We start from the raw sequence: 10,628 nt of genomic DNA, 5'->3' as shown, positions 1-10,628 counted from the left end.
TCCCCTGAAAGCTCCTTTTTAAATACCAAATAACCCACTCAAACCTGATTCAGAAAAAAATATATATTTAGAAAAAATGTATAGTTATGTTAAAAAAAGAAAATTATAGAAGGGAAGGAAAACGGAGGGGGAAATATCATGTGCAATTCTAAAGCCCAGACATTTGAAAACTTAAAGTGCTGATTTTTTGAAAGCAGTGTAAAAGTGACCCAAGCCAAGGCAGAAACGTTAAAGAAACCAGGTACTAGGAAGAGAAGGAGGGCCGGGGCTGGGGCTCAGTGGTAGAGCACTTGTCTTGCATGTGTGAGGCACTGGGTTCGAGTCTCGGCACTGCATATAAATAAATGAATAAAATAAAGGTCCATCAACAACTAAAAAAAATTTAAAAGATTATTTTTTAAAAAATAGAAGAAGAAGAAGAAGAAGAAGAAGAAGAAGAAGAAGAAGAGGAGGAGGAGGAGGAGGAGGAGGAGGAGGAAGAGGAAGATTCAAAAGCTCTACATCCCCAGGGCTGAGCTGACCATCATCTTACATAACAAAGATTCTGCTTTGTGATTTAAATAATTCTCAATCATACACAGTGGTCCTCAGATTTGACTCCATAACAGGGTCACCTGGCGAGCTTTTAAAAACTAATGAGGAAGATGTTCAGTTATAGGGCTGGGGATATAGCTCAGTTGGTAGAGTGCTTGCCTCACATGCACAAGGCCCTGGGTTCAATCTCCAGTACCACCAAAAAAAAAAAAAAAGGAAAAAAGATGTTCAGTTACAAATTTTTATTGTGTTTATCATGATGTCATTTAGAAATATGATTAGTATTATTATTAAAATCAGGAATTGAACCCACAGGTGCTTAACTACTGAGCCAAACCCCACCTCTTCCTATTTTTTTTTTTTTTGAGACTGAATCTTGCAGAATTTCTGAGACTGGTTTTGAGCTTGCAAAAAAAAAACCTAATGAGGTTCCAGCTCCACCCCAGAAACTCCAATCCAGGTGGCCTGGGGTGAGCCAGACCCCAGCATCTCTAAGCGGCCTCCCAAGTGAGGTTCCTGTTCAAGCCGAGGTCCATGACTCTGTCACAGAGCAACTGACAGATTTTTCAATTCCTTAAGAACCCAATCCCAGTAAAGAGAGACCAGAAAAGAAAACTACAAGTGCCGCAGCCCGGCTGGCTGGGCAAAATAAGCGGAGGGGTGACGAATAACTTGTGTACGTTGATACAGCAGGAGTAGGAGCCGTTTATTGCAGGACAGGAGCAGTATTTATACATTCCACACAGCTTATCTAATTAGCATAAACTAGATACATCAGTCAACCAATAAGGAATCTCCACACTTAATGGCTTGCTTTTGTTACTTCTCCAACCATTCCCTCTGGTATTTTGCCAGGCACCATCCAGACTTGTTTACGAACTTTAATATTCCCCTGACAAAATGCCAGGTGTTATTTTGACTTGTTTACAGACTCTAACATTTCCCCCTTTTGTTTAATTTAAATAACGACCATAGTGGTTTTTACAGAAACACCATAAATAACCTGCTACAAACAGAAAGGGAGGATACAAAATGCCACAATACCAAGCCAATTGATGGCTCCATGCAAGAAGCCCTTGGAAAAATTATACCAGCAATGACACCGTTTGCAAAGATACCGAGTTACAATTTGTTGTATATTACAGTTTGTTGTCTCAGTCCAGGTAAAGCAGTGTCTCAATAGATTAACTCACAGTCCAGGTAAATCACAATCCAGGTAAGTTCTGCAGGCAGCTAGCTTAAATCACAGTCCAGGTAAGTTCTGCAGGCAGCTAGCTTGATCCGAAGTTTCGTCTGTTTCTCAGCCAAAGTCTTGTCCGGTTTTCAGCAACACTGGAAATTCTTCCACCTTGGTCTTTACCGGCACTGGGACGAAGGCAGGAACTCCGGATGGCTAAAGAAAATCCTGTAGCATTCTACTAAGAAAACAACCTTCTGAACAATTTAGTACATTATCTCAAGGTTTTTTTGCATTTGAAATAAGCATTAATAGTGCTCATTACTCATCAGCTTCCAGGTGTGGGAGAACCATTGTAGCTTAGTTATTGGCATTGAAAATGACCAAACATCAGGGACACCAGTAGCGTCTTCTGCTGGCTGTAGTGCCTGGGCAGCCCCAGATGGCCCTGGGGAGTGTCCCGGACTCAAACTGCTACTGGGCACAGGGAGCAAGAGCCTGTGAGACTGTGCCTCCAGGTCAGGTCTAGATTTGGGCTCGAGGCAGCGGAAGAGCCAGCTCCCTGGCCAGGAGGCGGGGAAGGGCCAGTCGTTGCCGCCTCTTGGAAAATCCTTGCTGCGCTGTGACTGGCTTGCACACTCGGTAGCCGCCTCTCCGCTTTATGTACCCTCCGGTAAGTATTTAGTAATAGCCTTTTGTTGCAACTTTTTTCCTGATAATCCTTCTTCTTCTGAACTTTCTTTTTCTTTCTGACTAGAGTTCCTGGGCTCTTATCAACACATGCCCTAACTATTCTTGGTTCCATTGGGGTGCCTTCTTCCCTTAGTAATTTACTTCTCACCCCTTCCATATTTTCATCACAAAGACAATACAATACACTGAGACAAAACAAGACACAAACATACTGTATCAATCTTCTCCATTTTCTCGAAATTGTCATTTTTCCTCTCGCCCTATCTGCCTAGGGACGAGCAGATTTGCTCCCGTCCTATCTATGGACGGGCAGCATTTTTCGTCACTTACCCCCGAGTGTCCCGGGGCTCCCCGTACGGGCCACCATCTGCCGCAGCCCGGCTGGCTGGGCAAAATAAGCGGAGGGGTGACGAATAACTTGTGTACGTTGATACAGCAGGAGTAGGAGCCGTTTATTGCAGGACAGGAGCAGTATTTATACATTCCACACAGCTTATCTAATTAGCATAAACTAGATACATCAGTCAACCAATAAGGAATCTCCACACTTAATGGCTTGCTTTTGTTACTTCTCCAACCATTCCCTCTGGTATTTTGCCAGGCACCATCCAGACTTGTTTACGAACTTTAATATTCCCCTGACAAAATGCCAGGTGTTATTTTGACTTGTTTACAGACTCTAACATACAAGGAAATCTTACTTATGAATAAAGGCAAATCTCTTGAGTACACTATTACATCCAAAGAATAATACGAGATGTCCACGTAGGACTTGTGCCAGGGATTCAAGGCTGTCTTGAACACAAGATCCACATAGCCGCCATGAATTCATCCATAATTTAAGATGAAGCTGAGAAGTCATGTGATTACGTTGGGTAGTCATTCCTAATGAGGCACCACGTAAAACATTAGTAGAAGGAAATCACCTAAATATAATGAAGGTTTTTAAACAAACAAACAAAAAATTCAAAATGACTAAAGTTAAGGCAATAATTGCAGAGTAAGAAAACAAAGTCAGTGTAAGCATTAGGAAAAAAACAAAAACCTAAAAACTAAATTTCTCTTTTTATGGGTGGTTTGTTTTGTAAAATAAAGACACCTAATGATTAATATAGTGATGCAGCCACATCGATGTTTATAGTAGCTCAATTCACAATAGCTAGACTGTGGAACCAACCTAGATGTCCCTCAATAGATGAATGGATAAAGAAAATGTGGTATATATACTCAATGGGATATTACTCAGCTTTAAAGAAGAGTGAAATTATGGCATTTGCCAGTAAATGATTGGAGTTGGAGAAGGTCATGCTAAGTGAAATAAGCCAATCCCACAAAACCAAAGGCCAAGTGTTTTCTCTAATATGTGGATGCTGATTCACAATAAGGTGGGGGGGGGGCACTAGGGAAGTGATGGGAGGGCACTGGAGGGGATGTGCAGATAGGAGAGATAGTAGAATAAGGCAGACATTATTACTGTATGTGTATATGTGACTGCAGGACCAATATGATTCTGCAGCATGTGCACTCAGAAAAATGAGAAATTATATCTCATCTATGTATGGTCTATCAAAGTGCATAAATGCATTCTACTGTCATGTATAACTAATTAAAACAAAGAAAAAAATAATCCTACTAGAATTGCTAAGAGCATGTGTAAGGTAACTGGAAACAACACAAATATACACTATGAGTAACTTTTGTCTATACTGGCAATAAACCCCTTGAGATAGAGGTGGAGGAAAATATTCTAGCCACAGAGCAGTAGATATGAAGCCAGTTATAAAATAACTTGGGAAACCACTTCAGAGAAGAGGCTCAAGAATCACTTGAGAAAAACTGTTTCAAAAAACAATCTTTCACATCTTGTTCAATTTCATAAAACAAAATGCATATGACTAGAAATGAATATTATGTTCTTGCGTCGCGGGGGGGGAAAGAGGGACAGAAAACATGTATCTTAGAAAAATCTATCAAGATAACCTAAAATTCCAGGGTCAGTTAAAATAGCAACAATTTATTTTTAATGGTGGGGGAGGGGAACTGGGAGATTGGCTTCAACAAAAGCAGGAGGAAGTGCCCCAGAATGGCCCCAAAGGAATGCATCCAGACCTGCATCCGTGTGAACATACAAGGCAGGATTGTACTTGCTGTGAAATTTATCAGAATGCAAAGTCAGATTAAAACCATAAATGTGGTGTGGCTGGTTTAGGAACAGGAAAACATGGATCAGTGTGAGAAGACCCAAAGGTAATCCTTGAGCCCAGTAGGACACTACGGTTTATTTGAAATACGTTGCTAGGCCAACCCATGATCCACGGAAAGAAAATAATAACGCTGGGCTCCTGTCTTTCAGCATGTGCAAAAAAAGAAAAAAAAGAGAGGGAAAAAAAAACTTTCGATGGATTATAGACGCGAATGCAAATAAAATGAAATGATACCAGTTTTTAGAAAGAAAGCAATAAAAGAGAAAGCAGCTCTTTGGGAATAAAGTACAATTGGAAGTAGCAGAGGGCAGGGGAGGCTTAAAAAAGGGAGAGACGATTTTGAGGAAAGGAGCCCTATAATGAAGAGGGAGGAGGACGTTTAGCATCGATCCCAAACTATCAGTGGCCTGCCCAGTCCTGCTCCGCACCGTGAAGTCCAGAGTCACACTCTCAGGTGAATGAGCCTCGAACATCACAGGGAAGAAGCCAGGCACCACAAAGGGGGCACCTTACGACGTTCTTTATGTGAAGTGTTGGGGAGACAGAGCCCACTGAGTCAGAGAGCAGATCTGTGTTTGCCAGGAGCAGAGGGGCTGTGCGGGTGAGGGGTGTGCGGGTGAGGGGCTGTAGCTGGTGGTGGGGACTGCTAACGGCATGCGCTTGACTTCAGAGGTAAAGAAAATGTTCTCAGATCATGTCGTAGGGATGGTCACATGACTGTGAACACACTGTAACAGGTGAATTCTGACCACATCTAGATTCTATCTCGATGGATCCATTAAGATATAAAAGCCACCAACCCCCACCTGTTCATGAACTATGCAGGATAGAGCGTGTTCTAGTCTATTAAGTGTGAAAATGCAGAATTGTGTTGTCTTTCCCCTAAAATTGGGACATGCCCTTTCCAGCAGGTCAAGTGTTAGAACCCTCCAATGGAGCCAGGAGGCTGAGGCAGGAGGATGGTGAGTTCAAAGCCAACCTCAGCAACTTAGCAGGCCCTAAGCAACCCTGTCTCTAGATAAAATATAATAATAAAAAAAAAAAAAGAAAAAGAAAAGAAGTCTACAAGGGAGGGCCAGGGAACTTTCAGGACCTAGAACTCCACGGTGCAGGTGGCCTGGCGAGGACCGGCCTGCTGACTCCGTGTGCCAGCCCTGGGGGCCAGCACCCCAGGTGCAATCTCAGCCCTGGTGCTCCCTGTGTGGCCTTCGGCCTCAGACTCCTCATCTGAATATGGGGCGGGGCTTATTGGAAGAATGACAGGGAGTGGTGGCTCTAAGTAGCTGGGGCACTCCACCCCCGCAGGCCCCTGGCAGGGACAGTGGAGGGATGGTGATCAGGGTCAGCTGGGAAGGAATCCGAGGCGTCTAGAGGAACATATTTATTTTTATTTATGACATCTTCCGTGTATGCATGTATATTTGTGTTAGACGTGTATGTATGCACATAGGCACGTTTTTATTTTTAAATCCACAGGCTGTATTATCTATGGCGAATTAATGATGTCAAGTTCTTTAATTGCTAGAAAGAAAATTTCTGGCTGCTCCCAAAGTCGTTTATAAACTAGATAAAAATATCCACGATCTTTTCCACTTTCTCCTCAGTGCACCAAGGACTGGTAGAAGAGGAGTAAACGTCACTTAGAGACTTGGAAGAGAGTCTGCTTTCTCCAAGTTCCTTTCAAGGACGAGGCCAGTTCCTCTGAGAAGCTGGCTTGGACGGGGACCTGCCACACCCAGGCCAGGGGTGCTCGGGGAAGGGGTTGTCGTAGTCTCACGCAGCCCTAGAGCTCTGGGTCAGAGAGGACCACTGAACTTTTAGGGCAAAGATGGAAATGTATCATTCTGTAGGCTGCAAGAGTTTGTTTTAAAATGGTGCCATGGAAGGGCCCTTTGGGGGTGCTGGCGTATGCATGTTTCAGATCAGTTGATCTGTATACATAAGGCGTGTATACTTTACTCACTTTATGTATTTTAGATCTCTTTGAGAGAGAGAGATTGGAATGTAACTCAAGAAAGCAGTCCTCTGTGTGAAAAAAAATCCCTCCCTGCAAAGACAGCTACTATAGCCTCTGCAGTAGCCCACACAGAGCTCTCTGCCTTTGAACAATATTGTGTATATATACATATATCCTAATGGTTGAGCAAATAATGGCATAGCCATTGATTGGAATATTTGTTTAACTACTGAAATGTGGAGAGTGTGCCAAAACATGGAGAAATGCTATGTCACAAAGTGATATAAAAAAGTCCGGAAATAGCTGGGCACACCAGCACATGCTTATAATCCCAGCATCTCAAGGATCCTGAGTTCAAAGCCAGCCTCAGCCAAAGTGAGGCGCTCAGCAACTCAGTGAGACCCTGTCTCTAAATAAAATACAAAACAGGACTGGGGATGTGGCTCAGTGGTTGAGTGCCCCTGAGTTCAATTCCTGGTACTCCACCCCCAAAATAATCAGGAGATAAAAATCTTTGTATATTATACCCAAACATAATGATACGCAAATAGGCAAAGACAATTTCAGAAAGACCCCAGATTTTAATACTGACTTTGTTTGGATGGTGAATCTACGGATGTTTCTGTTTCCTCGTTTCAAACGTTCTGCATTTGTAAGAATATGTTTCCCTTTCATAATTGCACGACCATAATTAACACTCTTAAATTTGCAGTAAGAGAAGACGGACATTGGAGCAGGAATCAATCTTCCCGCGATTAATAGCGTGGGATGCTTGCAATTGCAGGCTTGGTGTCCGATGCTGTCTTTATGCCCTCCAAGGCCAGCCGTTCCTACAGCTAAAACCAATTTCCTAAGGAGAGCACCACTGGGCTTGGCGTTCAGCTCAGCTGTGGACGCCTGCCTTACAGTTTTGTGATGTGCCTCCTGGCCAGAAAATAGTCGGCTGTGTCTTACCAATTAAGGATTTCTCCTTCATTGCCAGAATGAGCTCTTCGGAGAACCGATACTTCCAGGAAGTCTCTGCAGCCAGCGCTAGACCAAAAAAAAAAAAAAAATGCTGTAACTAAAGAGTTTTTATCCCCCAAGATGAGATCATATCATAGTGATGCATCGTTTCAGAGGAGGTGCCTTGGGACCTCAATTTACGAGCATCCCAGGTAGACCTCTGAGAACCTCCACCTGTTCTAGAAAGACCCGCGTTTAGGGAGGGGGGAGCGTGGAGGGATTTGGGCTCCACCTTCGCAGAGGTTATCAAATGAAGACACAGGTGACAGCGGCATTAAATAACCCTGTTGTCCTCATGCTTTACCTGTTTACTTATTGAGTGTTTCTCAGCGCCAGACCTTGTGCTAACTCCATTCTTTTTAAGCTTTTCTCTAGGGGTTGGCAAATGACTTTTATGGGGTGTGCTGCATTTGATCAGTTGGTAGTGGTGGCCTCTGGTGCTCTGGGACTGGATCCAAACTTAAATGAAAAAATAAACCTGAATCAACCAACCAGTCGAAAAACACACCTCACAATGATCGACTAGTAATGCCTGCCATCGTAGTAGAAGGGAGAATGGTGGTACCTATGCCATGCCACTGGATCCCATCTACCAGGTTAACCGTGGTCCCTTAAGCCAGGACGGATGCTCTGTTTCCCACAGGTTGGAGGAACCAAGTTCCTATCAGGTTAGCGTCCCTGGGGATATGCAGGAGGAACACAGAGAGACCATGTTGGTGGCCATCTGCCACGTGCTCCACCTCGCACAGTTCTCTGTTAAGGACACTGAGTTACATAATCTTTAGGCTGTCCCCTCGAGGAAATCCTATTCAAGGAGGCCCACTTTTATCTCCTTCTGGCCACAGAAGGATTTAGGCTAGGAGAAGTTAAATAACTTTTCCAAGTCCCCACAATCAGTTATAGGAAAATTACTTCTCCACCCAATGAGCCACCTCGGCTTAATAGAGAGCCGCGTGAGATAAGACAGTGTCCCCTTCTGTTTTGGAAGGTCATAAAACTAATTCTACTAATTTTTTTGATAATTACTTGAGTGTAATGGGTCCCTCTGGAGAAGTCCTCAGTCCAGATTTTTCGTTGCGACAGAACGAGGGCAGCCTGGCCCACTTTCTGCCCACTCCCACACACATGGGTGGTTGGTGTCAGTCACCAAGGGTGGTAGACGCCAGGTCCCGGCAGCGAGACGGGAGCCTTTATGATCCTGGCTACAAAGGCACGCTCTGTGGACAAGCCTCGGCAGATCTAACTGACCCCGTCTTTTCAGACTGGTTCAAATGTGTGTGATTATTTCGTGGACGAGTCATCATCCCGAGAAATTACATGTAATTACAAATCTGCCACGTGCCAGTCCTTCTGCCCAGGGCCCAGCTGCACTCTGACATCACATCCTCAGCCATCCCCACAGCCGAGGTGTCCCAGGGATCCTGATTAGAAGCAGGACACGCAGGGGCCGAGTCACAGTCCAAGACACACAGCCAGCAGGGCGAAGCTGAGACCCCACCCCCCAGGGACATCAGACCCCCAAATCTGAAGCGTCACTTCAACTGTTAAATCCACTTTGGGTTCCCACCAACTTCTAGTCTGTCCTCCCTGGTGGGAAGGAGCCTCTGAGTCAGAGAGCCCAGGGGCCTCGTTAGTGGGCAGGGCTACCACTGCCCAGCACCCACCTCCGTCTCCTTCTGCCTTTGTAAATAAGTAATTCTATTGAGGTGTAGGTCGTGGACCATGATGGGTTATCAATTTTAGCAAATTTAACATTTTTTACCAAATTTTGTTGAGTTGTATGACCATGCCAAATAATCTAATTTTAGAATATTTTCATCACCCCATGACACATGGCTATTTGCAGTTAGTGTCCCATTCCCAGTCCCCCAGGTGACCATTAGTCTTCGTCACCCTTTAGTATCCCGGAGTGGGTGTGTGTGGTGGGGGGACTTGGTTCCAGGACCCTCTGCAGACACCAAAAATCTGGATGCTCCAGTTCCTTATATGAAAGAGCGTGTTCTTGGCACAAAACCTATACACATCCTTATACTCAAAATCCTCTCTTGATTGTTTATAAATGCTAATGCAATATAAATGCTACCTAGATAGTTTTTATATTCTTTATTTTATGCTACAGATTGAACTCAGGGACACTTTATCACAGAGCCATGTGGCCAGTCCTTTTGATTTTTCATCTGTTAAGTCTCCGAGGCTGGCCTTGATCTTGTGCACCTTCTGCTTCAGCCTCACAAGTTGCTGGGTTGACAGGTGCGCGCTGCAGCAACCACCCGTTGTTTGTTAATTTGCATTATTTTTTTTTCCCCAAGTGCTTTCTCTCCAAGGTTGGTTGAATCTGAGGACGTGAAATCTGCAGAGGCAGAGAACCAACTGAACTCTCTGTTTCTAAGGGTTTTTCTCTTTCTGGACATTCTATAAAACTGGGATCCTATGGCATGTGGCTTTCTGTGTAAAGCAGAAAGTCCCTTTCCAGATGGCCCAGGTCGCCGAAATGGAGTAAAAGTCCACCTCGGATACAGTCACAGCTGTTAACACATCTCTCCCACCCGCCCGGTGGCCTTTCAAAGCATCGGGGAGAGACGGATTTCACAGTGATTTTTTGGGGAGACAGTGGAGCATCTGAAACTGCCCCTCACTGTCTAGACTTCCCCCCAGTCTCTCCATGGAGGAGTCCATCACTTCGGGCAGCTCTTGGGTTGACGCAGACCCAGGATAGCATTAGGTCTGTGGTGGGCGCTGGGTGACTGGTTTGGTCTACAGGGACCAGGATGACAGACTGTGTGACTGCTTCTTGTAGCCATCATCGCCCCCCCCCCCACCTCCAGGCTAAGGTGGGTTCTCCACCCAATCTGCCTGTGTCCAGGGGTTTCCTTAATTCACACTTCAGGCCATACACTCAGAGACGGGGACAGACAGACAGACAGAAAGCTGAAGGGAAAGAGGAGAGAGGGAGAGAAACAGGTGGAGAAAGGAGAGAGAGAGAGAGAGAGAGAGAGAGAGAGAGAGAGAAGAAGGGAAGGAAGGAGGAGGAAGGAGGAGGAGGGAGGGAGGAGAGCGC

General features: G+C 44.7%; 1 non-coding gene across 1 annotated transcript; it reads left to right on the top strand.

Moving 5' to 3' along the window:
- The first annotated feature begins 662 nt into the window (after positions 1-662).
- Trnav-cac lies at positions 663-735 on the top strand. Its single transcript has one exon. It is a non-coding gene; the product is annotated as a tRNA-Val (tRNA).
- The last annotated feature ends 9,893 nt before the right edge of the window (positions 736-10,628 follow it).

The sequence above is a fragment of the Marmota marmota genome, unplaced genomic scaffold, assembly GCF_001458135.2.
Source record: "Marmota marmota marmota unplaced genomic scaffold, marMar, whole genome shotgun sequence".
NCBI lineage: Eukaryota > Metazoa > Chordata > Mammalia > Rodentia > Sciuridae > Marmota > Marmota marmota.
Note: the sequence above shows the minus strand (reverse complement) of the source record. Positions and strands in the feature narration are given on the sequence as shown.